This window comes from Saimiri boliviensis, chromosome 2 (genome assembly GCF_048565385.1).
Source record: "Saimiri boliviensis isolate mSaiBol1 chromosome 2, mSaiBol1.pri, whole genome shotgun sequence".
NCBI lineage: Eukaryota > Metazoa > Chordata > Mammalia > Primates > Cebidae > Saimiri > Saimiri boliviensis.
The window spans coordinates 211187316-211211053 of record NC_133450.1 but is presented as its reverse complement, the minus strand read 5'-3'; positions in this window follow the sequence as shown (position 1 = coordinate 211211053).

Sequence of the window (23738 nt, the reverse complement as noted above, 5' to 3'; positions counted from 1 at the left end):
ATGGTGGTTCCCAGATTCATCCATGTCCCTACAAAGGACACAAACTCATCATTATTTATGGCTCTGTAGTATTCCATGGTTTATATGTGCCCCATTTTTTTTTTGTCCTCTATTTTCTTATATGTTATAAATGCAATCAGATCCTAGGTAGCGATGAAGTGGAACTGCAATCTAGATTTTCAAAGCAGATAAACAAACAAACTGACAAACAACACACTGAGGGCACACACTCCACCCTAAGTTACAACCTCTTTCCTCAGAAGCTTCCAAGTATGTAGCCAAACTAAGTTGCTGAATGGCAGAAATTAGTATATATTAAAATGACTCTTGCTCCAGTGACAGCACCATCAGGTACTAAACTCCTAGTTCCTATAGTAGTCCCTTTACATGCATTATTCTATGTAATTCAAAATTAGCTCAGCCTGTTACATTTTTTCTGTTTTCCTTGGCTACATGTTAGTAAATTCTGTCATTTAGCTATGATGTTGCTAATAGAGAGCTTCTGATCCCCAAGCATAGGTGTTAATCCCACATAGCCTTATCTTTGCTCTCAAAGAACTTAAAAGTGAAGACAAAGCAGATATTTCAATGAATGGTGTGATGGATTTTGATAAAAGGTATTAAAGGAGAAGAAAGTTTGATGAGCTATAGGAACACATGGGGAAGCTGCAATTCACTCTTCAGGTTAGAAGAAGCTTTACAGAGGAAACGTTATGGGGAATGCCTGCTGTCCAAAAAATATATTTTCTGCTGCTGTCTGAAACTACAACATCATTCAGTGGGCTGTGCACAGAAACGAGGCAGTGGTTTTAAGCAGGGGATCTTTAGTGAGACTCTCCTCTATCCTCTCGCCCTCCCCACCTCGCTGTCTCCTCACTTCTGACACCTGGCAGAAACCCATTGTACCCTTACCATATCTCTAGCACCAGTAACAGTTCCATTTCCACCAAGTATCATACAGTTTTCTTAGGATGATGAAACAATCAAATATCACGCTAGTCATAACTGGGGGCCCCGTCTTAAGCTACCAGTTGGAAGATTTGGGGTCACTCCATTATGGAGTCATTGCTTTTAGAATCCAATTTCTCCTTTGGACATCTATTTTTATGAAAGAAGAAGAAAGTTGCTTGACAAGTGCTGAAAGGCTTCAGCCATTCTTTTCTCCTCAATCTCCACTCTCTCTTCCCTCCTCCCCCCACCCCACCCTACCTTTTTTGTTTCTCAGGCAGAGGGTAATTTGTATAGTAGTTAAAATAAAAGCAGTTTAACAGATGAAATCCATGGTCAAAGCCTGTGGACATCATTGAGGAGTTAATGAAATTTCTGTGCCTGGAACAGATTATTAGGCAACAGCTGAGATTGGAAAAAGATTAAGCTACTGAATTGCTGGCAGAGCCAAAGGAAGGAGTCTAAAGTCAGCATTCATCATGCCCCATAGAAGATGAACAATTCGGGAAATAGAATTGGGTGATTTGTTCTGAGCTCTTAGGCCATTGTGCCCTGTTTTTTTCCAAGCTAGATGGGTGGACATTGTTTTTTTCCCCCAGTTCAGTCACCCCCACATCTCAGAAACTCCTGGTGGCTCTGCAGTGCCACACACACACACAGCCTAGCATTCTAGGACCTCCAGGACCCTCCCTGTTATCCCCTCCCACATTCTATCCCACTGATTTCATACATAAATTATCTTTTGAGGCACAGTTGGCAGATTTTGCACAGAGTAGATATGTACTATGTTTTACTCCCTGATCTCTGTTTCCACATCTTTGTTTACACTATTGCCCCATCTGGAAACAATCCCTTTACCCTTTATGTTTAGCTGCAAAATAAATAGTAAAATTGGGATTTTGCCTTAATCATAAAGATGAAACTGCATAAATGCTTGCTTATGTGCTGTACTGCACATGCTTGTGTTGATACCCAGATGAATAAGAAATGTGGTTTGTTCACAAGAAAAATGGAGTCTTAAGAGAACAATGAGAAAATCAGAAAATAAGCTATTTTCCAACTATTTTTTTCTTTTTTAGAGATGGAGTTTCACTTTTGTTGCCCAGTCTGGAGTGTAATGGTGTGGTCTCTGCTTACTGCAAGATCCACCTCCCAGGTTTAAGCAATTCTCCTGCCTCAGCCTCCTGAGTAGCTGGAATTACAGGTGTCTGCCACCAGACTTGACTAATGTTTGTATTTTAAGTAGAGACAGGGTTTTGCCATGTTGGTCAGGCTGGTCTTGAACTCCTGATCTCAGGTGATCGAGTCACCTCACCTCCCAAGGTGCTGGAATTACAGGCATGAACCACCACTCCTAGCCCCACCTACCTCTTATGGTGTTTCAGTAGTAGCATCTATGTATTGAACACTTGCTAGGGGTCAGGCATTGCACTAAATGCTTTTCAGGGACTACCACTTTGAGTAATCACAAATATGTTGTGAGTTAGGGACTGTAATTTATCCCCGCTTTACCAATGGGTCTCAGAAAAATTAAGTAATTGACCGAATGCCAGTAAATAGCTAAGCAGAGGAATAAAATAGTCTCCCTAACACCAAAGCATGCATTCTTTCCACCATGTTGTGTTGAAGACTAATTCAGTTTTAGTGTATAGAATAAACGCTAAAAAATGATTATATAGTTAAGTAATCCTGTACTATTCTAAGCAAGATTTCACGAGAATATGAATAAAGGGGTGGCAATTAGAATGAGAGAAAGTGACAGAAATGCTAAAATGGTCCATTTAAGGATAACCTTGTGCGTGAGTGCAGGTTACAGAGAGAGAGAGAGAGACAGAGAGAGACAGAGAAAAAGACAGAGAGAGATGAGGGGGAGAGAAAGAGAGAGAGAGAGAGAGAGAGAGAGAGAGAGAGATGAGGCTGAGACTCAACTCCACTTAATGAGAATGTATGTAAAAAGAAGAAAAATACTCTTCGGAAGTAATGATTTCCCTGTAACAGAAGCCCATTGGCCCAAACGTTTCTCTAGGTAAAAGTCCTACTGAGTCACCAAAAGAGCAGTGATACTCACAAGAGTCTTTAATTCTCCAAGCTAATGATCACAGTTGAATTGCTGCTTGTCACATGTCAGGACCCCCCAGTCTCTTATTCCCACATGCTTTCGGTTCCTTCTCTAAGGCAGAAGTAAGAAAGGATTAGAAGACATTGACAGGGAATGGTTTCTTCTCCTTCAATTCCAGCCTCAGTGGGGTAAAGTCAATTGGTCTGCACTTGATTTTTTATTTAACTTGTTTGTGCAGTAAAATGCTTTGGATGCAGATTAACTTTCCCTGTTCAATACTGCCTAATCGATTCATCTACCTTGAAGCAGAAGCTTGCAAGGCCTTTGATAAATAGGTTGAAAGGCTTCTTTTACTTCATAACTGCCTCTATGAGCCATCACTTAACTATGTCAGGGAATCCTATATATTCTCCAGTGATATAAAAACATCCAGAGGTGGGGTCAGGAGAGGCAAAGATCTTTCTTTTCTTTTAGTAGTACACTCACTTTATTGGGTGCTTCTATCCATTTGTGTTGCTAAAACAAAATACCTGACATTGGGTAATTTATAAACAACAAACATTTATGTTTCAAGTGGTTCAGGTTGATAGTCCATGACCAAGGTGCTGGAAGACTTGGTGTCTGATGAAACCCCAGGCTATGCTTCCAAGATGGTACCTTGTTGCTGCATCCTCCAGAGGGGATGAAAATTGTCTCCTTACGTGACAAAATAGAAAAAAAAGGTCAAGAAAGTACTCCCTTCAACCTTGAGGTTCAGATGCTAATTCTATTTATAAGAATGGAGCCCTCATGACTCAATGACCTCCCAAAAGCCCCCACAATACAATATTGTTACATTGGGGATTAATTTTCAGCATGAATTTAGAGGGAACACCATCATTCAAACCATAATATTGGGTGATTATAAAGGCATAGGACAACAAACCCAGAGACAGTGCAGGAGATCACTATGTGTACAGCATAGTATGGATCAGAAATTGTTTATAAAAACACTCACCATCTTGATTATCTATCTGGAAAATCTTATGTGATAGATATTGCAATTCAAACTTTGGGGATGTGGAAACTGATCCACAGAGAAGTTAAGTAACTTTCCAAAGGTAGCACAGTTAGGTAATGGTAGAGCTAAATTTCTAACCTGTATTTCTCTAACATTAATGCTCTCCCTGCTTTTGCCATACTGCTTTTTCCCTTGTCGGCACAGAGTCCCTGTACATTTTCTCTTTAAAAAATGAAACTCAACAGTCGTTAAATCAGAAATTTAAAACTGAAAGCAATGTCAAGAACAAATTGTGACAGGATTGAGCCTCAGCAACCAAATTCAGCTGCTCCTTCTATTGTAGGAAATAACATCAGCCCAAAGAGGGGGGAGGGGCCTCTCTCTAGGAGTATGTGACAAAGGGGCACTGAAGTGCAGGATGTGGAATGGAAGGTGACTTTGATCAATGAACAAAGCAGTTGCTCCCACAAGAAAGGAGCCTGGAACAATCAGCCCCTACTTCTGGCCCCAGGATAAGGCAGCAGCCTGAGGGCCTGTCACCAGTACAAAGCAAACACCAGGTTTCCTCTCCAAACCTGACTGTGTTGTTCCTATTTGATCACCAAATGGATGCACCTCCTGCAAAGAGAAAAGACATCTTATAAACTTTGCTCACAGTTGTTCGTATGGCTGTGCACGATCAGACCCATCTTCTATCTTCTCCTGCTGTGTTTTTTCCATAGTTGTATGTGTACTCAAATAGACATGTTATACTCCCCTAGCCCACAGGTATTATACATACCAGAGATAGTGCTTACTAAGAAAGTTGCATACATTTCTGCTATTTACCATATTCCTCAACCGACTGCACTCTACAGGTGATGCACTATTGTGAGCAATATAAAACGTGACTTTCACCTGTGAGGAGCTCATAGATACTGAGAAAAAGAGTTTTAATAACAGTGTAGCAGTGCAGTATATAATATGGGAGGTCAATGTGGTGTTTTGGATAATCTACAGAAGTGTAGTCTACAATGAGGGGTGGAATTAGAATGAAAAATATCTTTCACAACAGCAATATTATAGTGCACCCTATTCTTGCTAGATATCACTTTTGAGTACAGTATGAGCATTGGCAATACAGCAGTGAACAAGTCAGGCTACATACACTACTGCTCTAGTGGGAAGAAGACACACAGTAGACAAGTATTCAAATACGTAAGACAATGTCAGATAGGAATTCTGGCTATGAAGAAAATAGGGTAATATGAGATCGAGATGCTCAGGAGCATAAGCAGCATTGAATTCTGTGGTCAGAGATTTGGTATTTGCATTAAGAAGTTAGTGTACGATTAAATGTTACCTAGTTAAAATCACGAGAAAAATACCTTGGGCCAAAAATATCTCCAACGATGATATCCAAAATCTCACTATTGTTTAGTGACATGGCATGACAGTTAGGAAAATGCAATTTTCAGATCTCCTACTGCCAGACACATGGCTTACTGATGTCCTTAGCTACTGCCCCATGGACCCCCCAAGACTGAACTTCTCCTGTTCCTATCCCAGCCAATGGCTGAACAAATTAGGGGTGTTAAAGCAGGCCTACTCTAATGAGATAAGGAACTAGTAGAATAAACTCAACAGGCTCAAGGTCTCCCGTTTGGGCTAGTTGACACTTTCTTGGAACTGTAATGCAGTCTAAAATTCCTCCTATTCCAGTTTTCCTTCCTTCCCTCTTTTCTTCCACAGATTTCCAACCTGCCACATGGTCTGAAGGCTCTCTTTGCTTCTGTTTCCAATGCCAATAAATTCTTTATATATCTTAGTCTTTCTTGGCTGCTGCTTCTGAGTGAGCAGGGGTTACTCAGTGAGGATCCTGCCTTGGGAATACCAAAGTTGAAAAAGAAAAAATAAGTGTTAAAGATGACAGAACTCCTAAAATTGGAGTCAGTGAAATACACAATGAATACTAATATGCATTGAGATGAAAAGAATGAAAATACTAAGAGAGAACAATGACTGTGGGGTCAAGAGGCTAAGCAGTAAAATTCAGTCAAGCAGCCCATAGGTAGGAACTAGGCAGAGGCTTGGGGTTCACAATAGGGTCTAAAGCTTAGAATTCAGTGGAAGACTAATGCTCTAAAAACTGCCTTTATTACAGGCAACTTCTATGAATAATTAGAAGCATTACTCTGAATATGTTGCTTAAACACATGGGAATTGGAATATAATTTGGTCCAATACTTTTCTTTGTCTTTGTCTTTGTTTTTTGTTTTTTTCAGACGGAGTCTCATTCTGTCACGCAGGCTGGCGTACAGTGGCACGATCTTGGCTCACTGCAAACTCTGCCTCCTGGGTTCAAGCAATTCTCCTGCCTCAGCCTGCCAAGTAGCTGGAACTACAGGCACATGCCACCATGCCTGGCTAATTTTTTGTATTTGGGTTTCACCATGTTAGCCAGGATGGTCTTGGTCTCCTGACCTCATGATCCGACCACCTCGGCCTCCTAAAGTTCTGGGATTACAGGTGTGAGCCACCGCACCAGGCCACATAATATTTTTTTACTCTCATCTCCAGAGTGAGATTCTCCAACAACCTCTTTTATTCTCATGTCCTTATTTCTCACTAAGTGAACTCAGTAATATCATAGATCCACTTTAGTCTTTCCTTCAATTAACTCTTAGGGTTTAGGCAACTACAATATTTCGTTGACAGGTTAATGTTCACTACAATGCAAGACCTAAAATATACCCTGGATATTGATAGGTTATCACTGAAATGTATACAACTAGTAGAATGTAAAGGTAGAAGTCCTAGAGCATAATAAAGTCTTCAAGGTAAAAGCAAACAAAACAGCAACAAAATGCCAAGACTGCATTAAGAAGCCTTCTTCATGAATACCTCCGTTTTTCTTTGGATATACGTTATTTTGATGATGGGGCTGAAGTGAGAAGGCAGAAAGAGGGAGCTTCATGATGGCATGGCCATAAAGGCATAAACAAAATGCCCTAGTATTCTGAAAAATAGATTCCTTTTGCCTTTTCTGAATGATCTTCAAGAGAACACAAGTACAAAAGGATCTTCTAGGTGCTGGTACCAGTAATATGACAATGAAGAAGGAACAAAATTGAGGACATAATGAAAACTTCCAAGCAGGCAAATTATTATCTGGTGAGTCTGTTGAGAAGACATAGGGAGATGATCAAATTCAGAATTCAGTTAAGAAATAATGCAGATATCCAGACACCCAGTTTACTTAGTGATGAGGTCCAAAGTCCCTAGAAGTATATATGGTCACTAAGCTGCAGGATCAATAACGAGATTTTTACTTTCTCAATTCAAGTCTTTTAAATATTCTTGTATATTATGCAATATAGAAAACTTGTAAATACAGTTGCAATTTCAATCATATTACGTTATGCAAGTGTAGTTAAAGAAGAAAACTAAAGCTATATAAATTAGAGAAAAGAGATAAGGAAGCAAGAAGAGACTGAAAGGGGTAAAAACAGTATGCACATATGAAAATTAACAGATAACAACTGATTGAGAAATATGTATAGCTAAAGAGACTCCAAATTCCAAGTAAAGTGTAAGGCAATAAGACATCAAAGGACAAGGCATAATTTATGCAATATCACTAAAGTACAAGCAGAGTCCATCACATTGAAGCCCATTCCAATGATAATGGAGGCTTGGGTGAACAGAGGAAGTATAAATATGACTGCTAACTCCTGTAATATAAAAACCTATGATAGAAGAAATGGTTTCCACCTGAAGCAAAACTTTGTGACACCATCGCTAACAGCATTCTCACCACTCATACCTGGTCACACTCATAATATCATCTGACTGCCTGACAAATTAATTACAACCATTGTCCCAGATCCGAGACTATAACTGATCTGTGTCTCACATCCAAGAATGTGAGATGTCACACCTGAAGTAAAATAAGGTGAGGAGTAAAAGTTGAATTGAACACACAAACAGAACCCTTTTAACTGAACAAGAAAAAAAGGCTTTTCACAGAAAACAGGCAGTGTGGCTGGAGCTTGCGGAGTTGAGACAAAGGGACTAATAGCAATTGAAAGGCAACAGCTAGAATTGTCTCCCACCCCACGTTCTAGCTTCTAGTGAGTTAGATCATTTTTATCTGTAGAATTATCTTTTCCACTGGAAATTGCTTGTTGGGAGTGCCCTTCTTGATAGATCTAATAGGGAGCTTTTTAAAACCTCTTTCTGGGCCAGGTGCCATGGCTCACGCCTGTAATCCTAGCACTTTGGAAGGCTGAGGTGGGTGGATCATGAGGCCAGGAATTTGAGACCAGCATGACCAGCATGGAGAAATCTCATTTCTACAAAAATACAAAAATTAGCTGGGCGTGGTGGTGCACTCCTATAATCCCAGCTACTGAGGAGGTTGACGGAGGAGAATCATGTGAACCCAGGAAGTGGAGGTTGCAGTGAACTGAGATTGCCACCACTGCACTCCAGCCTGGGCAACAGAGTGAGACTCCATCTCAAAAACAAACAAACAAATGAACAAACAAACAAACAAAAACAAACAGTATTTCTGATAGAAATACTGAAGAGAGTAGAATTTCTGCCCAATCTCATATGGCTAGTTTTTTTGTCCCGATGACTTCTTTAAGGCTTTGTCCTTTTCTTTTAAGTCCCAAAGACTCTCCCCAAAGCACTGGTTCTCTCTGAAAGAATTTAACAGTTCAAACTCCTTTCATTTATGACAGAAGCTTTGTTTCTCTCTAACAATGGAACCCGATAGCATACTGCTGCACTGCAAGTCCATCCCAGGTGAGTTGCCAGGTATTGACGTCTAATTTCTTTGGCCACGATTCCTAAGACAGGTCATGAAGTGATGCTGTCTGATGGAATACTGAGCTGAGTCATCAATGCTGACCTTGTGCTGTCAATAAGAGGGAAGAGGTGCATAAAACATCAGATGAGTGAAAAGAACAATCGGGCATTTATAAAAACATTTGAGTAGTCTCCTGAAATTTTAAGAACATTCTATAGAGTAGTAAACAGTTCTCAAATAGCAAAGAAGTGCCAAAGGATGACCAAGTGAATGGTGTAATAACTGTGGATGTTTTTATAGACTCTGTGAGGCATTGTTATACCATGGTAGTGATTATGTTGTAATTGCTACTGGCTCATTTAGTATTATTTTGAGTCTTTTTGTGCCTTCAAGTGAAACGACAGGAATTCTGTTATTTGAATGTATGCTGTAAATTAAAAATGTTTCTCATCATTGCTATATGGATTTGGCCAGACTGGTCTGTTCACTATGACTATCATTCATGCAAGCCAGAGGGTTTGCCCATGGCTGAGTGCCTGTGAATGCCTTTTTTGACCAGAAAAACAGGTAAAGCTGAGCTTATTACCATTGACTGTGGACCAAAGGTTCTGTGGACTAAAGGCTGTAATAAATTATTTACATAAATTAAGAATTGAAAATAATTCTGAGAATATGTTCCAACTCAGTGGGAAATAAACATAGGACCACGTGGTAGACTCTATGCTGATGACAAGTTGGGGGATGATGTCACTCGTGCTGTGTGCTTACCATTAGCTAAATATTGCTAAGAAAACTCTCATTTCATTCCACAAATCTACATAGCTAGGTGGTCATCACATTAGATTATTTTATTCATAGTGTCATCACCAGAAAGTGGAAATATGACTCCGCCTCATTCTGGAGCATGGCATCCCCTCAGTCTGGTTTCCAGACAACAGCTCAGCGTAAGTTTTTGGTTCTCACTAGACTTACCTCCTTCACACTGGCAATACCATCTTCCACATACTCCAGATACCATGTAAAGATGTTACATAAATCATCCCAAATCTTCAAAACATTTTCATTATATGGGTACTATTTTATTATCATGATTTTATGTAATAGTAAGTGGAGAACCTGAGACACATTGAGGTTATGTTATATGCCAAAAATTATTGGCTGGAAAGTAGCAAAACCTGAATTTGAACTCAGAATTGTGTGTTCTGAAGCCTGCATTTTTTTCCTTTTCACTATCTCTCCTACCTGAGATCTCATTTTCAGAAAGATACTAGGTTTGTTTTCATATTTCAATTTCATTTGCATTCTCAAACATTTTGCTAAGGAATTAAGGGCAATCATCCTCCAGGAGTTACTGAAGAATTAATACAATCATTATCCAGTCCTGGGAGCTAGAGGAGGCTGGAGTGATTCACACTAACGGCCCAGTTCTAAAAGGAACCAGATGACTGAGCATTTTATTAAGTTTCTCTGTACATATGAGGGTATAAGGCAAAAGCTGGGTTATTGGAATTAGCATAAGGGTTAGGTTCAGTCAGCTGCAAGAAATAAGTCTAGATATAATACTTGGTGCACATGTTTAAACAAGTAATATCATGGATGACATAGGGTTAAGTATATTAACTATGACAGGGATATGTCCTATTAAGGCATCTGTGTAATGTTAGACCAACAGCGGGTCAACCAGTGGCTGGGTTTGATACTTGAGTCCTGTGAAAACATGCTAGACAAGCATATACAGTATTTTGTTTAAAGCATTTTGCAAACCTCCAGGGGAAAAAAGTGATGATAGAGACCTATATCAAGGTGTGTTTTCTTAGAAGAGGAAAAACATGGGAGAAGAAGGAGATGCTGAGAAAAGGGTATTCAAACAGAAGCCTTGTGACAACTGAATCACTGCAAAGGTGGGAAGGCCAGAATAGACCTCCGGGGAAGTCTCTGGAGCTCTTCCAAATCCATTCCTTTCTCTAGTCATCAAGTGATGGAAGTTTGTTGAACATGACACCTGGCTGCTCCATATTATGGATTTGAATGAGGAGACAAAAGACAGAGCTAATTGTTTCTCATGCATGAGTTTAATTTGGTGCACTTTTAATTAGGGCTCTTATGGGACTGAGAATCAGTTACTTCCGCACAGGCAGCTCCTGACAGCAGGTGGCTGTGTAGAGGAAAGGGATTATTATAGAAGCCACTAAGGTCATGTTGGCATCAACCTAAGAGTTACACAGGATGTACTGGGAAATGTCAGTCCTGATGGCAACGGTGACCCATTCAAGGTCAAAAGCACTCAGCAGGATGTGATACGTCGAAGCTTTGCCATCATGTAGAAGGCAGCTAGGTTCAGAACTGGTAGAAGAGGTTCACAAATAAAATAATTCTTGAGAAAGAAAGGGACTCACATGAGTTGAATAAGGTTTATCTGGCATAGGAGTACAAAGCCATAGGCTAAAGGCTTCATTTTTTTTTTTTTTTTTTTTTTAAGACTCAAAATGATCTCTCCTGCTTCACATGCATTTCCAAATGTGGAAATTACGACTGAGTAGAACTAAGTGATTTCCCAACTTTACAAAGCTAGTAGGTACTAGAATCAGGCATCAAACTCAATTCCATCCCACTCCCAGGTTTAATTTTCTGTCTTCCCAGTTCCCAACCTCAAACACATTCTATCATTTCTGGCTACTATTGTAATAATAAAAATACTCATCTCCAGAGAGAAAATGTAAGGAGTGATCTTGCTATGAACATTACCAATTTAATGTAGTTGTGTATATTATTTAGTTTTATAATAATTAAGTTTATTTTTTGCATCTAAATTTGGATTTAATTTATCAAATACTTACACAGCATCTCCCTGAACAAGGCTACCTAGAGGATATGGCATGAAACCCACTGGTAAAAAAGACAAGGTATTTCTCTAGAAGCTAGCAACCTATAATATATGTTATATTAATAGATTTGTGGAACACCTGTAGGCAATATCTTGTCAAACCTTTTTTCCCCAAATTTAAATGTTTTCTCCAATATAAACTAATATGTACAAAATAAGGGTACAAAGTATAAAATAAGTATAATGAGTATAAAATAAGTCAAGTAGACTAGAAAAAGTGTTAAATGTAAGTTGGGCATTATGACCCTTCAACATCCTATTGAAGCAATGCTATGGAAGAAATTTGGTAACTATTCAAATTTTATTAGACTGTGCTCATTCACTTAAAAAAAAAAAAGTAGCTATTTTGCCAACATGCTCAGAATCCCAAAGGTGCTAGCTTTGAAAGCTTGGTCAAGTAGGAAGGTGCTTGGTGTTGAAAAACACTCTTAACAGCACATCTGTCTCCACATCCCTTTCCATAGCTTTAGTGTTTTTCTACAAAAAAAGAATAATTCAGCCCAAATGATTTTTTTCTTTCTCTTAAGAACAACAGGAAATCCTGATAAACACCTCTCTTCATCATCATGTCTGAACGGCTGCCATAGCTCCCAGTCTTGACTCTCTGTTTTTATCCTTGCTTCCTTTTAAGCTAATCTCCTTACAGATGACCAACTAATATATATATATGTAAAATATATATTATATACATATATTATAACATATATTATATATATTATATATTATATATAAAATATAATACATAAATTTATATATATAAATATATATATTTATATATACATATATATTTATTTATATATAATATATATTTATATATACATATAAAAATATATATATTTAAATATATATTTATTATATATAAAATATAATATATTTAATATAATATATATGTTATATGTATATTATATAAAGATAATGTATGTTATTATATATTACATAATAGATAATGTATATATATTATATTATATATATTAATATGATATATATAATATTTTAACTTAACTTTTTTTTTTTTTTTTTTTTTTTTTTTTTTTTTTGAGACGGAGTTTCGCTCTTGTTACCCAGGCTGGAGTGCAATGGCGCGATCTCGGCTCACTGCAACCTCCGCCTCCTGGGCTCAGGCAATTCTCCTGCCTCAGCCTCCTGAGTAGCTGGGATTACAGCCACGTGCCACCATGCCCAGCTAATTTTTTGTATTTTTAGTAGAGACGGGGTTTCACCATGTTGACCGGGATGGTCTCGATCTCTCGACCTCGTGATCCACCCGCCTCGGCCTCCCAAAGTGCTGGGATTACAGGCTTGAGCCACCACGCCCGGCCAACTTAACTTTATTAAACTCTTTTAATCTATAACCACTATCATCTCCTTACTTTTTTTTCTTACAATCTGTTTGCTGAATAGTCCAGATTATATATAATATATATATTATATATCTTATAATATATATATATACACACACACACAGATACAAAAACACAAAATAAATGTAGAGATTAATGGATCATTATAAAGCAAATACCTCTAAAACCATTAGCAAAGAGAAAAATAGAACGTTGCCACCCACTAGAGATGCCCTTTTATGTATTTGGCTGTTTCTAATTCAAATATCTCCCTTCACCAAAACAACCACTATTCTAACTTTTATAGTAATCCCTTCTTTATGTGTGTTAAAAAAATTGTCTTGTCACCAGACTTCAGTGATTATTCTTGCTAATATTTTAACTTAACTTTATTAAACTCTTTTAATCTATAACCACTATCATCTCCTTACTTTTTTTTTCTTACAATCTGTTTGCCGAATAGCCCAGAGCACTTGACTTGCAGAGTTTCCCACAGTCTGGCTTTTGTTAATTACATGGTCGTAGTGCCGGTCAACACATGACTTTGCCCTGCAAATTGACAGCTGGATCCAGAGTCCTGCTCACACTTATGTTCAATCCCTTTGGTAAGACTAGAGGCGGTGCTATGTGCTTTCATCTGTCTTCTTGCCTTTTTTCTTTTTTTGAGATGTTCTCAGTTGTCACACCTCAATGCCTGAATCCATTAGTTAATTTAGCTGACAAATATTTATATTAACATTATTTTATTTCTACCTTCATTTAAGAGTTGGATTACTTTTAAAAAGAAATGTTTCCCTCATTTACTGTTTGATTAGCCAGTGGCCCAGTTCATATGGAAAAGGTAGACTAGACATTTTAATTGTTTCCCCTTAATTACCAGATTTTTAGGTAAATATTTGGTTCCAATCAAATGTAACCAGTTAGTTTTTGCTGCTATTTCATTTTATTTTAAATAACATCTCAAACTCGTGTATAGGTTTTAATTAATTGCAATTACTATTCATTTTGAAACTCACTTGTCTTCTTTGGGCAGTGAGAGCCTCCTAATGAATGCCTCTTGGATCTATTTGACATGCCTTTAGTAGTCTTGATTGTTTCCCCAATATCCAGAATGACAAGATGTTCTAGGATCATCGTGAATATTTCCAAACCTGATAGTAGCCATTTCTACAAAAAAGTTTGCTGTCTTTTTCCTTTAAGTGAAAAATGGTACTTCGGAGCCACAATCTATACACTAGCTGTGCTCATCATTACTACTCTAGTTATTGCTAATTACTCTTCTTTGGACAGAACAAAAAGAAAAAAAAAACTATATAGGTATAAATATAGATATTTATATCTATAAACAAATATAGAGAAAAAGCATTATAGTGACAATTTCAATTCAAATTTAAATTATGGGGCCATTATTTGTTTGTTTCTTTTTCTTAAGAAAGCTTGACCTCTTACATATAATATCTGTATTATCCTTTTTTTGCAAAGAAAGAATCTTGATTCTTGAGGATATATGGGATAATATAATTAAAGTAGTTCATATGCTTTCATTTACTTTATCCCACATTATCTACACAGTATTCTTAGAATAACGATATTAATATTACCACCGCTCAGAGCAATTAAAAAACAAGAGCTTATTTGCTCTCCCTCTCTCTTCTCTTAATTTTTAATGATATACTCTCACAGCCTGGGCACATTCTTACACAATATATTCCCTTATAGTCAACTGTATATTATTTTAGCTCTACAAGTGACTACACATTTTGTGCTATGTACTAGTTCTTAGTTCAAGGGCTATTTTTATTTTTATTTTTTATATTTTGGTTGGAAGAAGTTGATTCTTTAGTAGATTCCTTATGAAAAGATTGTTAGAACAACATTCCCTTAGTTTTTGTAGGTTGATAATGATTTGTTCTCTTTGTAATTCAGCATCAACCTTGCTGGATACAATTCCTAGCTCATTTATTCTGTGTTTAAGTATTAAATATATTACTCCATTTTCTTCTGACACAAGGAATTGCTGCTGAAAAGTTCGATGATGATTTTTCTTTCCCTTATAAATCACTTGATCTGTTTGCTTAGATGCCCAAAGGACTTTTCTTATTTGAGGTCTGGCAGTTTTATAGGAATATGTCTTGGTGTGATCTTCTTGGGTCAATATTCTCAGGTAAGTAATATACATTTTCAATATATCGTTTAAAATCTTTTTTTATTTTAAGAAAGTCTTATTGAATTGCAACTTTCTTTATTTGTTCTGTTCCTGTGAGGGTTTTTCTCTTGTTAGTGATTTTAGTATGTATAATAGATCTTGGCTTATCTCAATATCTGTCACTCTGTCAGATTATTTTTATTTTTATTAATTTCTTTCTTTTTCCTCCTTTATGCCATCTATTTATCTTAAAAGATTCTTTGACGTGTTTACTGAATCTTGTGTTTCTTCTGGTCAGGATTTCATATGTCAAATTAATTCTTTTTGCTTTTATGTTTTCCTTTATTTTATCAATTCATTTTTGTATTCTTTCTATTCTGACTTTTCCTTGTGTTTAGGTTCTTATAACATTTATAAATCTCTTTTATTTTGTTGTATGCAGAAATAGTTTACAGTTTTGCTCTGTTCTCTGTGCACACTCTTTGAAATTCTTATGTGCATGTTCCTGATGCTCCTTAGTCTTGTAATAACTATGTGTGAAATTTAATCTCAATACATTTCTGTTGTTTATATGTAATGCGTGATTAGTTTTCTTGAACTTTTAAATGGAGATGTGGTTTGGTGTAGCTTTTTTAACTTTTCTGAGCTCTGTCGATTGTTACAATAATAGAATGTTAAAAAATATAGTAGCTTATTTTCTAAGATTTTCTGGTTCTGTTCCCCTCTCCACTTTTTTTTTTTAAAGTATCTTTCCTTTGTCCTTATTGTCACTGTTTTTCACAGTTTTTATTACATTTCAAGCAATTTCTGGTGAGTGTGAGGCCTCCTCCCAGAAAGAAGCTCTGGTTAAATTACGAGTTCAGTGTAAATTACCTGTTCAAGCTCCAGTAGCCCTCGCTGTAGCCTCCTTCCATCCATCTGGCCAAGCTCTCTTCATCCTCTTTCCTCCAGTTGACCTGCTGTGTTTCTAGGGAATCTCTGTTGACTATTTTGGGTTTCGATTTCCTGTTGCTTCCCTGGGTTTTCTGTAACACAAATGTTGGTATTATGTAGCTCCTGCGGATGCTGGCAATTTGCTTATATAGTTCAGTGTTTCTGAGAATATCTGGTGAGCTCATTTTGTTGCCACGTAACCCAGTCATTTCTTGGTTTTGCTATCTAAATTATCTGCTGTAAATGGAGAGTCGAAGAGAACAAACCTATGCCATTTTCTCCATCTTCCCAGAATTTCTCAGAGTAACTTTTCTTATGCAAAACACATTATGTTACATTGTCACCTAAACCTCACCTACAGTTTTCATCTCATTTATAATGGAAATTAAAACTTACTAATCTAATATATAAATTCCTTTAACATTTGTCCACCACCCATCTTTCTAAATGTATGTTTTCCTGTCCTTCTTCCTTAGGAAATTCTAGGACTTTCTCTTCTAGACTCTATATTCTCTCTGTATGTTCTTTCTTCTGATTTTTCCATGTATTCCTCATTTTAATACAATTTTTACTAGTGTCTTCTTCAAGAGGTCCTCTCAATCCATACACTGTAAGAAGACGCCACCAAGTCACTGTCTATTATATTTCCTATATTCATTATGAACTCAGCACTTACCACTAACTAATATTGTTGTTGCTTACATGTTTATTTATGTGTTAATTTAGGAGTCAACACACTATAGCCTGAAAATCAAATCTGTCCAGTCACCTGCTTTTCTAAACGGGTTTCGTTGGAACACAGCCATTTATTTCAGTGCTGTCTATGACTGCTTTTGCACTATAATGGTAAAGTTGAGTAGCTGAGCCAGAGACCATATGGCCCTCAAAGCATAAAATATTTATTGTCTAGCTATTTACAGAAAGAAAGTTTCCCAACCTCCTGTTAGTTCATCGTTTCTTCCCACTAGGATATAAGTTTCAGGGAAACTCGGGCCAAGTCTTTTTTTTTACTACTTTATCCCCCTCATTAAGATTAGTAGCCAACATATGGTTAGCAAACTCTAAATATTTGTACATGAATTAATCTACATCTTGAATTGTCAGTATCTTTTAAAGGTAATCATGTAGTTCTTATTTTTTAATAGATTAAGAAAATATTAGTAATAATTATATTCAATTCTCACTCAAACAGCCAGATGACCAAAGTGAGATTAGGCTCTTAAGGCCAATGATTCTGATAAGGACTTCAGAGAATTCATATTTTTGCATTGATTAGCAAATATATGCATGTATAAATGTTTGGAAACACATTATTTCTGAAGTCAAGGTGCCTAGATTTAAAACTCAGTTCTACCATCAACTGGTGATGTGGACTTGTGCTAATTACTTTACTTCTCTGGATCTCCGATTTATTATCTGTAAAATAACACATTGATGGAATATCTGGAACATCTACATTAGGGGGTTATAATAAATGTTAAATAAGAAGAGTGTCAGTCCACAATAAGGGCTTTGTCTTTGTTAGATCATGACGAAGAGGGTGAGAGTGATGCTGATAATTACAATGATGGAAGGAAAAGAGTTAGGAGAAGGAAAAAGAAAGAAGAGATGAAGCAGAAAATGGTAAGCCTGGTAATAATAAACCTAAAAACTTTACTTACTAATGTCATAATATGTTCCAGTCACTATGATTTGTTGTTTCCATGGATCACATAATTTAATACTTCCAAATCTCCTTTGAGAAATCAGGTTGTATTATATTACAGATGAAGAATCCATGTCTGATTATAGGCTAAATTATCTTTAAAAAAGAGCATGGAAATGGTGCAAATTCAGATCTCTGTACTTATGTTGTATTCCTCTCCACCTCTAAATGTCTTCCTAAAGATCTATCCACTTCCTGTTTAATATGCGGAATGCACACATTTCTGCCCATATACGTCATCCAGGTCCCATTTCTGAACGTGTTTTAAGTATATGCAGTTTCATATTTGTCATCTTCAAGTATTGCTCCAGATTCTGAAATCATCCCTGTCTTCTTTCCTGGAAACCCACATTTAATTTCCAGATTATAGTCAGCTGTCAGAAGAAATCAATTGGAGAGACTGATTTTCACTGAGGTGTTCACAATGAAACCTGCTTAATTGCTGGTAATTCTCTGCTCACAAATAAGCTTTCGTAAGTTTGGATTTTGTAACTTCAAGCTTGTTGGCATAGGAAAGGTGCCAACCTCGTGTCAGGGGCTATTAATTTGGATCTTTGTAATAAAAAGAATATTGACTGCACTGAGCCAAAAACAGCTGTAGCCTCCATAGCCTCAGGTCTCCCAACTTCTACTGTGCACCAGGAAAAATGAGGAAGTTTATTAGTAGTAATAGCAGTAGTATTGGTAGAGTGATAGCAGTAGTAACAGTAGTTAGTAGTAGGAATAATAATAATAAGGATAAACTAATTAAATGCCAAGAAATGTGCTGAGCCTATTACCTCATTATGTGATTAACTCTTTCTACAATAGTTCTATGGGGAAGTAGTCCACCAACCCTACCATCTTGATAGAAAGATGAGAATTAAGACTGATTAAGTGACTTGCACAAGGTCACACCGTGATTAAAGCACTGGGTCTAGGCCTATATCAAATTTTGCTAAATTCTGAAGTTGCTTTCTTTCTTTTTAAAAAAATTAGTTTTTTTTTTAATTGTACTTTAAGTTCTGGGGTACATGTGCAGAATATGCAGATTTGTTATACAGGTATACATGTGCCATGGTGATTGGCTGCATCCATCACCCTGTCATCTACATTAGGTATTTTTCCTAATGCTATCCATCCCCTAGTGCACCACCCCTGACAGGCCCTGGAGTGTGATGTTCCTCTCCCTGTGTCCATGTGTTCTCATTGTTCAACTCCCACTTTTGGGTGAGAACAGGCAGTGTTTGGTTTTCTGTTCTTGTGTTAGTTTGCTGAGAATGATGGTAGCCAGCTTCATCCATGTCCCTAAAGGAAATGAACTCATCCTTTTTTATGGCTGCATAGTATTCCATGGTGTATATGTACCACATTTTTATTAACCAGTCTATCATTGATGGACATTTGGGTTGGGTCAAAGTCTTTGCTATTGTGAACAGTGCTGCAATAAACTTACATGTGCATGTGTCTGTCTAATAGAATGATTTACAGTTCTTTGGGTGTGTACCCAGTAATGGAATACTGGGTCAAATGGTATTTCCAGTTCTAGATCCTTGAGGAATCGCTACACTGTCTTCCATAATGGTTGAATTAACTCACACTTACACCAACATGAAGTTGCTTTCTTTTAACCACTTCTGCAGTATTACCTCAGAAGTTTCTATATAAAGAATGTCAGTGCTAAACTGAAGAGGTTAGCCCTTCAGTTTAATTCATCCCATTTTACAGATGGAGGAATTAACGCCCACCAGGGGTGAATGTTCTCCATTATATCTGTCAATATCATGATATTTTTAATGCTGTTCTCTAGTAGACTCACAATACATGTAAACATTCAATCTTTAGATTAAAACTCCATCATAAGCTGTGATCCACCCACTCCCCACACACATACCTGAATCGCTGACCAAATATATTCAGTAGCATGCTGGCAAATGTTTAACAATTTTCTCTCCAGGATAGGGTTAGCCTTGATATGTGATGTTTGCCAATTTTCATAGTGTAACACACCCTCATGGCTAGGTGTGACACATCCATGTGTAAATACACCTATCATTGCTAGTGTTGTGACATCACTTGACCAGAGTTGTGGATAGATGCTTGCAACAGGCTTGGGCAAGTTGGTACAAGCAACATGTGCTACCCTCCTTCTCCATACCCACTTTATTTTCTATCATGCCCTGTATTTTCAGAATGTAAGAATGTTAAAATGTAAGTTAAAACTGGAAAATACCCTAAGCCCACACTGAAGTGAAGACACCAATGTGAAATACCCTATAATATAATGTAGAAGTACTCACAATGCATGTTTCCTATTCCCTAGAAGCTGTATCTTTTCTATATCAATATGGAAACTGGAATTTATATTTGCTATAGACTGAATGTTTGTAAATCAACTTTATCTAAATTTTATGTTGAAACTCCAGCCCCAGTGTGGCTTTGAGATGAAACATCTGTGCAAGTAATTCAGGTTAATAAGGCCATAAGGGATATGATTATTGCCATTTTAAGAAGAAACATCAGAGAGGGAGTTTCTCTCTCTCTCTCTCTCTCTCTCTCTCTCTCTCTCCCTCTCTTCTTCTTCTTCTTCTTCTCCATCTACACACAGAGGAAAAGTTATATGATAACATGGTAGTAAGGCAGCCATCTGCAAACAAGAAAGACAGCCCTCACTAGAACATACTTTCTCGCACCTTGATTATGGGTTTCTAGCCTCAAGAACTCTGATGAAATAAATGTCTGTTGTTTAAGCCACCCAGTCTACTCATGTAGATAAATACAGCATTTGATAACATCACTATGTGATCCTGAACAAGTCTCTTATTTCCCCTGAGCCACATGTCAAAGAAATGGTTGACCTAAATATTTATAAGATGCCTTATTGATATAATTTCCACCTTTTGTGGTTGGAGTATTGTCACTTGCCTTTTCTAGCTATAGTCTTTTAAATATATGTTGGGAATTTCACACAAACATCCCAGCCTGTTTTGAATCCTAATATTGACATATTAGATTAAACATTATTTTTTAAGTTATAATATATAGTGAAATATTCATAATTAAAAAGTAACTCCAAGGAAATCATAACACTTGGTCTCTGATAAGAGAAAATGGAATTGGAATTGTCCATCATTGGTTGTGAAGCTATTTCAGAGCAGGTGCATTGGAATCACCTGGGATAACTTATTAAGCTACAAATTCTATGGTGAACCACAAGACCAAATCTTGCAAATCTGTGAGACTGTTTATCATTATTAGTGTAAAATAGCTATAAAGTAGCAATAAGCATAAAGTGTGTCTATAGTAAGTAGAAACTGATTATGCACTGGGAGTTAGGAGAGCTATGATGCAGTTTGAGCTCATGATCAAATAATCCAGTGATCTTGAATAAGCCATTTCCTTTTTCTATGTCTCAGTTTCCCCATCTGCAAATAAACGAGCTGGGGTAGATGGCCTTTAATCTAACAGACAGCTGTAAACCTTTCAAGTACCTAGGGATTAATATCAGGATGTTAGATGCTTCATTCAATGTCAATAGTTCAGCAGAATATAAATTAGTGGAAATGTATGAAGCTCAACAAATCATGACATTGACAGCTCCATCTAACTAATCTTAGATTTAGGTCTGGCTTAACATCCACTAGCTATTTTGGCTAAAGAGAATTTGGACCCAGGCATTGTCACTGCTCTGATTTTTATCATGAGGTAGCTTATTTTTTGCATGAGTCAAAAGTTAATTGAGAAGTCAAGCAGCAAAATAACTTTCAATGCTCAGATACAGCACCCCCAAAGAAATCCTGTTATTTCACGATAAAGGTTATTTAATAACACTCTCTGGATTTTTGTTGTTATATAAATTTCTAAAGGATTTCAAATATTAAAGTTATCAAAAATGTTTTTCTTACCAGAACTTAGAAGAATTGCTGGCATATAGTAAGTAGTCAGTGGATTTTTTGTAAACACAATAAATGAATATTTCATGGATGTCAGTTTTACTGCTCCAGAGAAGTATATAATACCTGGAATTTTAAGGGGAGGTATGTACAAACAAGAAGTATCTATATAATCTCTCAGGATTCTTGTAAAACTCAAATAAGGATATGACATTCTGAAAACTTTAAAACCCTTGGTTAATATATTTTGTATGTTGTGATTATATATATTTTTCCCTAAGAATGTTCTTGTTTTCTTCCAACACCCTGAAAAAAGAAAATTAAACAAATTTCTATTAAGATGCAATGGTTTAGACCATTTACATCTTAAGATGTAAATTCAGTTGTGAAATCTATCCCAGCAGTGCTAGATGAATCAAAGCATGGTAATCAGAAAGCATGAGGGAACGTACTTCAACTACTCTTCTATTCAGAGTTCAGAGTTCTGTGTGTTTGTGCATGTGTGCATGTTTGTGTTATGTGTTTATGAACTTCTCCACTCTATAGACTGTTTTTATAAATTTTTTGAAAACAAAAGACGCTGTTAATGGAGAAAGAAAAATGCACTTCTGAGAGATTTATTCTACACTTCTGAAAGAACTAGAACTTCAGGCTTCATCATTACTTTCCAGGTATTGAAACTGGCTGTTCTTATTTAAAGGTAGGAGTATTCCATTGATCATGTTTGTAGATCACCAAAATAGAGTTTTTGGCAATATTGATTAAAGGGCATGTCTGTGTGTTTTTGTGGTTGAGTCTGTAATCACATATAATCTTATTTCATTCATTCATACAATAAGTTAATAAAACAGTGAGTACAAGCAATCTCCCTCAAATCTATTACCAAGAAGTTAAGGACTCCACAAGTTCTAGTGGGTCTTGGAATCCCTTCACTGCTACTGAGAATGGTGACCAGTTTTATTTTCATGGGGCTTCATCAGCTTTTTTGAAATCATCTGGAGCATTGTCATGATCCAGTGTGAAATGATGAGATAAGCAGGAGTCATAAACCTTATCTTTTTGGCCAAAGAGATAGATTAACTGAGGCAAGACTGAGTCCTTTCTGAATGTGCTTTGGTATTTCAAAACTGAGCAGGTTAGATCAGGCCAGCAGTTACAAATAGGTGGCGTGAGGACTGATTGTACCAAAATCACCTTTAAAATTATCTTTAAAAGATAGAATCAATTAAATGCAGTATGATATCCTGAATTGAATATGGCAACAGAAACAGAACATTGATGAAAATGCTGGTGAAATCTAAATAAAGTCTGGAGTTCAGTAACTAGAAATACATCTGTCTTAATTTCTTAGTTTTGTCAAATATGCCATGGTTATCTATGATGTTAATTAATATTAGGGAAATTTGGGGTAAACACTCTGAATGACTATTTTGTTAGCTAAAACTATGACAAAATAAGTTTAGTTAGAAATATAGAATCTATTTTCCTATATCAAAATGGCCGTGGTCCTACAAAACTCTTATTGGAAAAAGACATGATGTAACCATAATGTAAAGCCAAAGATAGGTTGTAGGGAACCAGAGGAATCATACCAGCTCTTATATATGTTATTAGTTCACGAGCCACATGGATCGGAATTTGTGGATTATCAATGCCAGTAGATATCAATACTATCCTTGCATTAGCGTTATCAAGGGAGAATTTTCAAACTCCACATTCCATAATTTCCTAGATAGAGTAAATCAGAATGTTGGAGTAGTGGGGAATAACCAGGTCTGTATGGTTTATTAAAGTATCTATGAGTAATTCTGATGTACAACCAGAAATTAAAATTATGAAAATACAGGTTTCAATTAAGGGACACCACATAAGGTTCAGGCACTCAGCTACTGTAGTGAAAGCAATGCCTGTGAGTGAAGTATATTAGCAGCTATAACTAGATTATGTGAACTGTAACTCATGTTTTGTTTTCTGAATATCTCTAAATCTTGGAAGATTCTATAGTAATGTCTTATTTAATATCCATGTAAACTGGCTAACACTATTTTACATGTAT